The 12,359-nt window shown below is 40.2% G+C and overlaps 1 protein-coding gene across 1 annotated transcript in view; it reads left to right on the top strand.

The window, feature by feature from the left end:
- Nucleotides 1-275: 275 nt before the first annotated feature.
- LOC311441537 (uncharacterized protein) overlaps nt 276-12,359 on the top strand; it is a 340,215-nt gene continuing 328,131 nt past the window's right edge. Inside the window, exons 1-2 of the mRNA XM_084529789.1 lie at nt 276-375; nt 1,279-1,480. The gene's annotated coding sequence lies outside the window, so the exon portion shown is untranslated. The remainder of the gene's footprint in view (nt 376-1,278; nt 1,481-12,359) is intronic.

Genomic DNA, 12,359 nt, shown 5'->3' on the forward strand with positions numbered 1-12,359 from the left:
CTATGCTGTTTGTACAAGGTCAAATGATTATAGATGTTCTGTTGGCTTAAGGCAAAATCCTTCTTTTCTATCACTGCAGCGTGCTAGTGGCTGATCAAAAAGTGCAGGAGCAGAGGGTGTTTTCTGAGGGTGGGGGTTAAATATTACACATTACACACTTTAATGCTAATCCTAAAAGAAGCAATTAATGCACCGTCTGTTTCCACCTCAGCATCTGCTCTCTCTATTAGTTAGGGGACTCAGCTGAGGTGATGAGAGCATGAAAAAGTGCATTAGCTCACACCTCCCTGCAGTAGGGAATGTGTGGTGAACTGGGCCCCAGTTGGGGCCCCGCTTCGTTTATGCTCTGCTCTACTGCCTGCTATCGATGGAGGGGTTGGTTTTAATTTCTGTAAGCTGTGGGCCAGGTCTCCAGTGTTTAAAACAATATTAGCTGATTTTTCCCTTCATTTTTAATACATTGAAATAGATTAAAATTATCTTCTCTGCAAATTAAATTTTGTTTCCAAAAGGTCCTAATCCTAGCTGGAAGCTTTCTGGAATAACAATATTGAATGAATGTTAATGATACTTGAAATCCATGCAATTAATATACTTAAAGACCTACCATGATAGATATTGTCCATAAAGTCTGAAGTTGTGGGATGATTATATACACTTTAGTCCGTGTTTCACTGCATACATTTTAATAAGATTTCAAATTTTTGTTTTGTGTTTTTATTACAAATAACAATAACACAACAATTATGGCCAAAAGGGATTTATAAACATAAAAAACCCACACATAATATTCACAATGTGCAGTAACGCTTATTATGCTAATGACAGTGGTCCCTTTTGAGGCATGCATTGGTGTAAAATAATTAATTTTGATGCCTGCAGCTTAAGATGGTGTAACTTGCTTCCACTGATTTTCTTATTGTAGAGCTCACAAGGGTGAAAACTGGTGCTTAAGTACATGTTGTTATTGTCATCAGTCTTTATGTAACTTTAGAAGCCCTACCTCCCTTTGAGAAATCAGAGCATAGTTTTATTCAAGGTTAGTATGGATATTCCTAGCTGAAAAGAAATGCAAGAGTTCTCTAAAGCATATAGGAATATAGAAGTTTGGATCAAGTTTGCTAGATTATGTTTGTATTTTCAACTGCATAACTGTCTTCTTCCCCAAATCAGGGCAAACATATTACATTTGGTTAACTGTAGTACATTTGCTCAAAAAAAAAAAACAAAACTAAGTTGATCTTGGAAGAGCATTACCAATTTAAAAATATCTTCAAGGCACCTACAGTGATTGTGATTGATGGGGATGGCAGATGATTAAAAATACTTGAATATTGGAAGCAGCTTTGCAATACTGACAGCCCATGTGGGGTTAATGAGGTGCCCCGATTGCTGTGAACTTCTGCTTGCCCCACCTGTGAAAAATGCCCAGTGGTGAAGAGGGAGGCTGAAGGGGAGTGAGGTGATATAATCTGGTCAGGTAGGTTTTCTGTTGGTTTATTTATTTATTATCATCATGATTTGCTTTCTTTTTAATGACTTGTGGTTCATTACTAAACTGGGAGGCTATAATCATGGCTGGGTGCAGCTCCAGTATCAAGCACCTTGTGACCTGGGCTGTCTGTATGTTGTGTACTGAGCTAGATCAGGTAGTAACTGATGATGTGCTGAGAACAGTAAAATTAAAGCAGTTGGCAGAAACACTGATCTTGATTAACCACTGTGTGTTTGTCTTTAAGTCCGCTTCACAGCCCTGTAACCTCTAACCAGAAATTCTTCAGTGGCAACCTGTTGTCTTAAGACCTTTAAAACTGCTGATAAAGGGCTCTAACCCTTATTAGTAAGGCAAAGTTGTCCAATGTGATTAGCCTTGCCCTGGAGAGCTCACTCTTATTTCAGTTTGTAAGGAAGAGAAAACAAACAAACAAACAAAACCCACAGAATTTAATGTTGTCGGGGAGGGATCAAAAACAAGGGAGGTAGAAATGAACTGAAAGAAATTTAGCTATTTGTAAGAATGGATTTGAAGGAGACTATGGTGGGCACATATCTATACTTGTAAAATGTAGTTTCTCTCAGAAAACTGTATTGCTTGTACATTTTACTAGTAGTAAGGAGATATGCACCATGTTTTTTCCATAATTTAATTTGGCTCATTTGTGAGGATGAGTTGCTATCCTGAATCAGTCTTTGAGTCTAGAGAACTCGAGTTTAGGGAACTTAACTGCTCTTTTTCTCAGAATATGTACTTTATTTTACAGCTCTATGCAGTGTGAAACTTGAACTGAATAAATGAACTGAATAAGATCTGGAGGGTTAAATGCATGTATGCAATCACAGATGTTTTTAGCTTTATTTTTATTTACAGTCCTTTTCCAGTTATGAAGGAAAGATTTGTAGAGGAGCAATTGTATTGGAAAACCTGAGTCTTGTTTACCCAGATAAGTAAAATTGCAAGTTCAGATACAATTAATGAGTCATAAAAGTTCAGATTATTACTGAAACGTCTCAGGAGGAAGAACTAAGAATTTAAAGGCAGGTTGTTGGTCTTTGTTTCTAACTTTGATGTCAGATTTAGGTAAATCCCAATTAAGATCTTCTGCATTTTTGGAGGTATTTTGTTTTTCTGTATGTATTGAGGGTTAGGACCATGTGGTAGTGAGCCGTGCTTGCTCTTTTAAGCTAGTGCTCTGCATCAGGACCTCACACCATTGCTGTCTCCTGGAATTGGCAGAGTTGATGTCACACAGTAGCTAACCTTAACTTGGAATAAAGCTGTTGATTTCTCATTGCTGCAGGCTTATTTGTGCTCATGAAAAGCTGTTAAGTGCAAATGCTTCTGTTGCACTCTAGGGTAAAACTGTAAGGCTTTTATCTAAGAATTACATCTTGTAAGCAGTGCTAGGCAAAGCAAGAGAGTCAGCCCTCATGGAGGACCATAAGCCCTTGAAGCTGCTAATGGTGAAATGATACTCCTTTCTCAACAACGTTAAACATTAATAGAGAAATGCTATTGAAATGTCAGTTAAAGCTTATTTGTTATTGCTTAGTGTAAAGTCAATGTCTTTGTTAATGACTTAAAAGAACAATGAGGGACTGAAGCTGCTAGCTTTGACATTCTTCCCAGAAATCAAAGCTTTAGATTAAACAATGCGAAAAGACCCTTTCAATGATGCTCTAATAAAAAGAAATGCTACTTTGTTAACACCGTCAAGTTCTTTCTCTGTTACAGACACACAGTTGATTTTGGGTGAGCAGCTTTTTATCTAATGTTTCTCATCAGTGAGGACAGTAAAAACTGAAAACAGTGCCCATATGGCTATTTCTTCTAAAGCATGTATATAAATGTCCTGTGAACAAAATGAAGTAAAAGGTCTGGCACTTCTCTTGTCTTCTCTCTTTTTTTTTCTTTTGTATATGCAGGAGAGGGAGAGATCGGGTGTGTTTCCATTTTAAGTTACTAGAATGGTGACAGCATGAAAATAATAACTAATTCATCCTTTAGATGAAATCTGAAGAGTTGCACATGTGGGATACTTAATGAAAGTCCTGTTCTAGGATGACTGCCAGTGTTTCTGTATGCTCAGAGATGCTGTTGGAATGAAATTTCTTGAGATATATCATTTGCTTGAGGCAAAAATCCTTGATTGACAGCCTTGTCTTATAGATAGTATTTCTGCTGATTCTTGTACAGCGGTGTCAGAAGTTTGTCCAGGCTAACCTTATTTTGTCCAACTAACTGTGCTTTAATTTTAATTTCTCTGAATTGTTGTTTTGCACTGGTGTAAACTTAAAAACAAACAAACAAAAAAACAGCACAAGGAATCCATACTCCAGACAGTGTACATCTGTCCATAGCAAGTTCCCATGTTTTCAATCTTGGGAGGATAAAACACCCAGAAAAATGTTTGTGAAAATCATATGCTCCCCTGTAAATTTTCCCTCAGACAAGATGTGTCAGCAAAGAAGCAGCTTATTTAATCACTTCTTGGTCCTGTTGTTGGGTTGTGGCTTTCTGTTAAACCTTTGTGCTGAAAGATGGAAAGATTTGATACTTGACACGTGTGATTTTTTTATTTTTTTAACATCTTTTCCACTTTATCTTCCTGTGTCCTTGCAGGAGTTTGCTGTTTCAGGTATAAGAATGATGCTCTCCATAGTCTGAGAAAATCACTTTCCATGGGTATGCTACATGTTTTTGGAGAGCAAATTTATTTACAACAGTCTTTCTGAAAAGTAGGTTTACATGCAGTAATGTCTGCAGTCATGGGAAAGCACAAAGCAGTGAGAGAAATGCCAGTTACTTGAAATTATTTGTTTCTATTTTGGACAAAGTGAACTTTGTGTTCTACCTCAGTGTTAACAAAATGCTCATCTGTTTTACTTAATGGTTTGAAGAAATGTGTTTTGCTTGTAAGCAGCAAGTCAGTGTGCAGCCTTGCCATATCTTTTTTGTATGTGAAAGCAGTGCTTGTCGGTTTATTTTAGAGCAAGCAATGCGAAAACTCCTCATCAGTCTCCTTGTTTCTGACCTTCTTGTTTCTGAGTTTATCTCTTAGCTTACACGTGAGTACTTCACTCTTTTTAAATAGTATCTGGTTTTAATTATGAAGTTTATTGCATAATAAGCAGCAGATTTCTCTTATTCACAGCTGTTTAGTCAAAACACATGTTGCATTAAGTATCCTTTTACTGTGCTAGTTAACATATGCAGCAGTCATAGCCACGGCATCAGAGACATGCTTGCTGAGAAGGTCTGTGGTAACACCAGTAAGAGTTGAATGCAAAATAAGAGGTCCAGTGGGACTAGTTCCACTTTGAGCAATTCTAGCAAATCTGAAATGACTAATACTGATAAATGAGAGTTTGGCTAAAGATTAGAAATATAGAAGCAGTATTTGCTTTGTTCCATTCTTCAGCCTCCAAAAATTCACACTTGACCTTAGTAGCTGAATGGGTGTGGTTCTTTACAGTGAACTGTCTCTTGTGCAGAATGTGGCTTTGTATGTGCTGTAAAATAAAATCGCTCCTGTGGAAAATTACAGGTCACAGCCTATTGCTAGATCTTATGTAGGCCTTTGCTCTGATCCTGAGTCCTAAAGGAATGATTGTATTGTTGACAGGCAAAACTATTTTTCACTTACAGAATTGAGTTTTTAGAAGACACCCTTTTACCATGCTCTCCTGAAAATCTGTTCCATGTGCAGTTGCCAGATATTCTGTCTTTTTTCAGTCCCTTGCACAGAGAACCTCTGGCTTCTCTCTTCTGAATGTTCTTTTGCATTCATGTTCCTTGTCTACTGTGCTTGAGCATTAACCTTGGATACATACATATCTATTTGTTTAATCCTATCATTTTTGCATCTGCCATAACATATCATTTATCTACTTTCTGTCTTCCTTGTGATGCTATTCTGCTTTGGTGCTGTTCTTCTATCTGTTTCTAAATATTTCTGTTTGTTACGGTAAAATATAGCTGTATCTGTTGGTGAGGACTGTGCAATGTGTATAGTTCTCAATGAAGATCCTGATCTGAAACACACTTGATTTCTTTTGGGTCATATTTGCTTTTTGGAATTAGCTTTCAGAGAATCATAATGTTCAATGTGAATTTCCTGGAGAGCAGCAAATACCTGCCTGGCCAAATCTTTCCACATCCTGTGTGCTAAATAATTTTATCGTTGTTTTTATTAGCCCATGCATGTTTTGCTGCACTGGCTGAAAGACAGTTGCCCTGAAGTATAAATGGTCTGAATATGACACTTAATGCATACGTAAGTAGTGTTGATGAATACTGATTTTACTAGATATTAGCTTTAACAATGGTTAAAATATGGCAAAATGAATCAGGTTCTATTCTGGGCAATTTGCTTATAAGATTATATTTGCTTTAAAAAGTTTTTTTTAAAAACACTCATAAGCAAGTTAGCCTTTCAGCCTTCTCTGAATCCATCCTTCTTCCCATGCATGCCCTGAAGAGCATGTACCAGAGAGAACTCACTTATCCTGTTGTCACTAATACCCATTTTTTCTTAAGAATCCATTTAATCTCCCTGAAATGCAATGACTGACTGGCAGAATATTATTTAGCTTACCTGTTGTTGAAGAATTTTTTTTTTTATGAAGAATAAAGCAGAAGATTCCTAGCTGAATAATAAGATGCCCAAATTTTCCAAGCATAATTCTTATGAACTGTTTCGATTTGAATGAGAAAGCAGAAATAATTAAATATTATTTGGACTAACAGTATCCCAAATCTACCTTTATCAAACCAAAATGCCAACAAGGTGTCAACAGCTATCATTTTGTATCCTGAAAACTGTTCTTGAAAAGTAGAGAAGGGAGAATAGTTCTAAGAAAAATGATTTCTTCCTACCATTTGGCATTGCCAAGTTAATTAAACAGTTGCTGGTGCATCTGCATGGTTTACAAAGGCTGTTACTATTTAAGAATGCATTACATTTCATCATTTATCAGCAGTCCTGGCGATCGGGGGAGGTCCCAGTTGACTGGCGGCTAGCAAATGTGATGCCCATCTACAAGAAGGGCCGGAGGGCAGACCCGGGAAACTACAGGCCTGTCAGTTTGACCTCAGTGCCAGGGAAGCTCATGGAGCAGATCCTCCTGAGAGTCATCACGCAGCCCTTGCAGGGCAAGCAGGCGATCAGGCCCAGTCAGCATGGGTTTATGAAAGGCAGGTCCTGCTTGACGAACCTGATCTCCTTCTATGACAAAGTGACGCGCTGGGTGGATGAGGGAAAGGCTGTGGATGTGGTCTACCTTGACTTCAGCAAGGCTTTTGACACCGTCTCCCACAGCATTCTCCTCAAGAAACTGGCTGCTCTTGGCTTGGACTGGTACACGCTTCGTTGGGTTAGAAACTGGCTGGATAGCCGGGCCGAAAGAGTCGTGGTGAATGGAGTCAAGTCCAGTTGGAGGCCAGTCACTAGTGGCGTCCCCCAGGACTCGGTGCTGGGGCCAGTCCTCTTTAATATCTTCATTGATGATCTGGACGAGGGCATTGAGTGCACCCTCAGTAAGTTCGCAGATGACACCAAGTTAGGTGCGTGTGTCGATCTGCTTGAGGGTAGGAAGGCTCTGCAGGAGGATCTGGATAGGCTGCACCCATGGGCTGAGGTCAACTGCATGAAGTTCAACAAGGCCAAGTGCTGGGTCCTGCACCTGGGGTGCAATAACCCCAAGCAGAGCTACAGGCTGGGAGAGGAATGGTTGGAGAGCTGCCAGGCAGAGAAGGACCTGGGAGTGATGGTTGATAGTCGGCTGAATATGAGCCAGCAGTGTGCTCAGGTGGCCAAGAAGGCCAACGGCATCCTGGCTTGTATGAGGAACAGTGTGACCAGCAGGGCTAGGGAGGGGATCATCCCCCTGTACTCAGCTCTGGTGAGGCCACACCTCAAGTACTGTGTTCAGTTTTGGGCCCCTCGCTACAAGAAGGACATCGAGGTGCTTGAGCGGGTGCAGAGAAGGGCGATGAAGCTGATGAGGGGCCTGGAGAACAAGTCCTACGAGGAGCGGCTGAGGGAGCTGGGCTTGTTCAGCCTGGAGAAGAGGAGGCTCAGGGGCGACCTTATCGCTCTCTATAGGTACCTCAAGGGAGGCTGTAGCGAGGTGGGGGTTGGTCTGTTCTCCCACGTGCCTGGTGACAGGACGAGGGGGAATGGGCTTAAGTTGCGCCAGGGGAGTTTTAGGTTAGATGTTAGGAAGAACTTCTTTACTGAAAGGGTTGTTAGGCATTGGAACAGGCTGCCAAGGGAAGTGGTGGAGTCACCATCCCTGGAAGTCTTTAAAAGATGTTTAGATGTAGAGCTTAGGGATATGGTTTAGTGGGGACTGCTAGCGTTAGGTCAGAGGTTGGACTCGATGATCTTGAGGTCTCTTCCAACCTAGAAATTCTGTGATTCTATTTTTACATTAATACTTTAAAAAATTAATTCTTGATATGCAGGAGGATATAGAACTGGTCTGTTAGTAATTAAATATGGACTTTGTAGGAAATTCAATGTGTATGTATGGTTAATAACAATCCTTTGGCAATGATAGCCCTTTAGAACTTCCAGGTGGAATCTGTGATAAATATACATCAATCTGCATTTCTCTTCTGTTTCTTGTGCTTGCAACAGAAAGTAATACCTTGCGAGCTGAAAAAGACCCTCAGTTTAGTTACCCAGGGCAAACGGTCTTGTCCCCCTCCTCCCCCAGGCCAGGAACATTTATCACTGATAAATGCTGCCTTTTTTTTTTTTTTTTTTCTTTTCCTTTTCCAAGTTAAAAAGATAGGTGATGGTACAGAGCTATAATCAACTGCACTGTACCTGAGGGGTCATGTAGCTCCCCACTGATTTTGGTAGAGAAGATGAATCAGATGCATTTTGGTGGCTCTTATTTCTTACAGTCCTTCTCTAGCACCTTGTGCATGGTTTCTCTCTTTAAAAAAGAAGGTCTTTAGTGGTAGCTGAGGTAGGGAGTCTTTGAGGAAGAGACATGGCTCCTTCACTGAGCACCCCCACTGCTGTGCACTGAGGGGAGGCCCCTTTGAAGGCTCATTCTTGAGTTAGCCAGGCAGCAAAGCCGCCACTGTGTAGCAGGATGCATCCCAGTGTGATCAGCTGGGCCTGGAGCGTTGACACCCATTCACACAGAGTATGTGCAAAGTCTGCCTAGGGGGGAGAGCACAGTTCCTCCCAAGTCAGCACGGTTACATCTGCAGATGAATGGGCTTTTGCTAGGTTTGCAATTTTTTCTGACTTGGGTTGTTAGAAAGCACTTGCCAGAAGAGAGTATAATAGAAACTATGTAAAGAGCTTACTGAATACTTGTTCTTCCCCTTCTGTGTTGGACATGTCTGTTGGGCTTTTTGGCTGTAGGTTTATACACATGCCTTGTTTTCTCATGCTCCACTAGAAGCTGTCAGTGGTCTTGCACTTCTCTCATGTGGTTATCCCGATTCTGGTGCATTACCCTATTCGCTTGTCAGCAACAGCAGCGGCCTCCAGCTTGAGGGGGACAGAGGAGGGGAAGGCAGACTCTCTTTCTCTCTCAAATTGACTAAATTATGTGAAAATAAATATGCTGTTCCTTTAAGGAGGCCAGAATAGAACCTTAATTCTATATTTTAGTACTTATCAACAGCAAGAAAGAATAAGAATATATTATTAAATCTACTCTATCTGCTATCTATACTGCTCTGGTAGTGGCACAATGTTAAAGCTTTCCCACCTGAGTAGGGAGATCACTGCTGCTTGTAGTAATGCCTGCTCCCTGCTTTCCTGCAGCCCAAAGTGATACATCTTGTGCAGCAAGGTGTCTATCCTGGGGCTCCCTGGAACTCTGACGCATTTTCTATGCTTGTCTAGATACGAGCCTTATTGCCTCTGAGGACAGTATGCTGTCATTACTGTCACATCCACACATTGCACTGCCAAACAGCTGTTGGGAAGTGAGAGCCATGTTATGCTACCTTTATTTCAGATTTAATGCGTTTGTTCTCACCTCCAAAGCACTGTGTGGTGCTTCTGTGTAATCATATTTTTGTTATCAGGGAAACTGAGTAACTCAGAGTGAACGATTTACATGAGTAATAACCCGGTATATTTGAGAAGGATGGTGAACTGCCTTTATGCTATACAAACAGACCAAAAAACAAAACCGTGGGGAAAAAAGCTGATAATGTAAAAGTTTAGGTGTATGGTACATGTATCAACCCCTTGTAATATTCACCTTCCACATAAGTATACACACATTCACTTGCAATGCAACCTGCTTGCTACTGTTTGTATAAACAGCTATTATTTTTATAAATGAAATTACAAATGAAAAAGGTCATAAATATAATCGGCAATGGCTCGTTTACATTGGAAAAGCATCATAAATACCAGTGACTGGAATCCATTCTGCATGCTGTACTAGAATCTGATTTATTTAATAAATTGTGAAATAATTCAATTTTGAAATACAGGAGACTCTGTACCAATAACATTTCAGAAAGTCAGAGATTTTAAATATACTGCAATACAACAGCATTCAGCATTCTCAAGACAGGTCCCAAACAGCAATACCTAATGGTAATTGAACATTATTTAGGGATGTAACTCAGGACATTTTTATTGCGTAATCTGTCTTCATTTGTGTGAACAGCTCTATTGGTAAATAAGGACGTAAATTCATTTAACAACCATAAAATTGCTGATTGCTTTGAAGTTGAGCAGAATTAATTCATCACCAGGATGGCAAAGGAGGAGTTGGTATTCTGGTCCATTTTTTTTTTTTTTTTTTTTTTATTACAAGTGACTTGGAGTAGCTTCCTATTAATCAGAGCTGAATAGCCAAAGGAAAATGCCATAGAGAGAGCAAGAGATCTCCAAAAATGGAGCAAAGTTTTTATAACTTTTTGAAAATATTCAGTGCTGAGGTCTCCTGTGGCTCTGCCCTGAGCAGGGTGGGTTTGAGAACAGGCTTATTGCCTTCTCAAGAGAAGAGCAGGTGAGGAACCCTCCTGTAGGGAGGAAGAAGCCATATGCAGCTCTTCTGTCTCTTTTCTCAAGCAGCATGGCTCTACTTTCCCAAAGGCACACAAGCCACAGAGACAGTGCTGTGTAACGCTGGCAACTCTGATGACTGTGGGTCATGTTCTTCGTGCTTTGCTTCTGGGGAGCTATGTGGCAGGTTCTGCATTTGACCCTGTTAGGTCTTGTGCTGTGTGTGAACTGCTGCCCATGCTAACTTTACTGGGGCAACAGACGAGCTGCTGAAGTCAGGACTTAGCCTTATATATTCAGCTGTAAAGCTGCCTCTAGGTAATCGCTGCATACGCAGCTGTGAGGTGGATGCTAATATTCTATTTTAACAGAATGCCATGAGTTTTCAAAAGGGAGTTGTAATTTTCCCAGCTCTAGTCAAATCAAAGGTTTGATAATAGTAATAGATGACTCATCTTACCCTCTCTAGGCTAATGCTAACATGTCACTCCTGAAATTTCATAGGAGAAAAGAAATAACTGTTTTTTGTGCTTTCAAAGTTTTATAGACATAACAAATCTAATTTATTCCTTCAGCTGCAAGCCCTAGTCACTTAGTACAGAAAAGCAATGACTTTCTTTAAGTGGATTTCTTACCACTCTGACATAAATAATAATAAATGCCTGTCATCACTCTGAACAAGATTCTCATTCTTAAACTGAATATCCCCTTGGATTTTTCTTTACCCATTTTTACTGTTCAGTTACTGGATATTTGTTAACATGTCTGTGTTATGATAGTGCTTTGAGTTCATTGTCTCTTAGAGCAAATAGCAAGGATATCTGCAAAACTTTGAGAGGAGGAAAAGACAGCAAATAAGTTCCAATGTAAGTAGTGCAGGTGATACATTGTGGAAGGAACATGCCTGCAAGGTGCTGATATCAGAACTGGCAGATAACTTGTTGAGCTATCATTTACAGTTTCCTGAAATCAGCGTGTTGGAGTGCAGCAGCCAAAAAAAACAACAAAACCTTAGGCATCCTCAGGAAGATTACCATGAAGGAGGCAGAGGCTGTTGCTTATGCCCATAAGGATACTAAAGAGACTAGACAGAGATGTGCCCTCTGGCATTCCTATTAGCTGTGAGCTTTAGACGCTGGGGAAGTCAGAGGGACCACAGTGCTCTTGTGCTATTCCCAATAGTTTCTCTTACTGCCTCTGCTGAGACAACACACAGGGCCGCATGGACCTTAGTTTTGAGCCACAAGGGCAATTCTTAGGTTCTTCTTTTGATAAATCCTGTAATTTAATTGCCCATCAGGGCCTTGCGAAAAGTCTCACCATATAGATTATGGTTGCACAGTACAATGTATGCACGGGGGCCTGATCTGATGCCCCATGTAATCTGCTTAAATCTTCTGTCATGAGCGAACAAGATGGAGCAATTTCTCATCTGTCAGGTAGAATAACTTCAGAGTCAGCTTGTCCACATTTGAAGATTAAAAGTTCATGCAAACAAACCAAGGTTAATATGTCACCTCTGACTGCACTTCCCACAGTAAACAGGAAACATATCCTAAATGGGAGATGCCATTTATATTTATGAAAAATGGTTAACCACATTTCTGTATCATCATTAACATTCCCTTTGGATAAAATCCAATGATGAACAGCTTCCTGATGGAAGAGGTCGTGGATTTTTCCTCTCCTATAAGTATTAAATGTCAATAATATGTTTGAGCGTAGTGATGCTAATAAAGAATTAGAGCCATGGGGCCAGTATCATTGAGAGAAATGTAAGCTGTCTGCTGAGATTGTTTTGTAAAGAGACTGCAACAAGTATTGTTAGGAACAGGGCAAAATGCAATTCTTTGAATTTCCTGT

This window comes from Aythya ferina (assembly GCF_964211825.1).
Source record: "Aythya ferina genome assembly, chromosome: 9".
Lineage (NCBI taxonomy): Eukaryota > Metazoa > Chordata > Aves > Anseriformes > Anatidae > Aythya > Aythya ferina.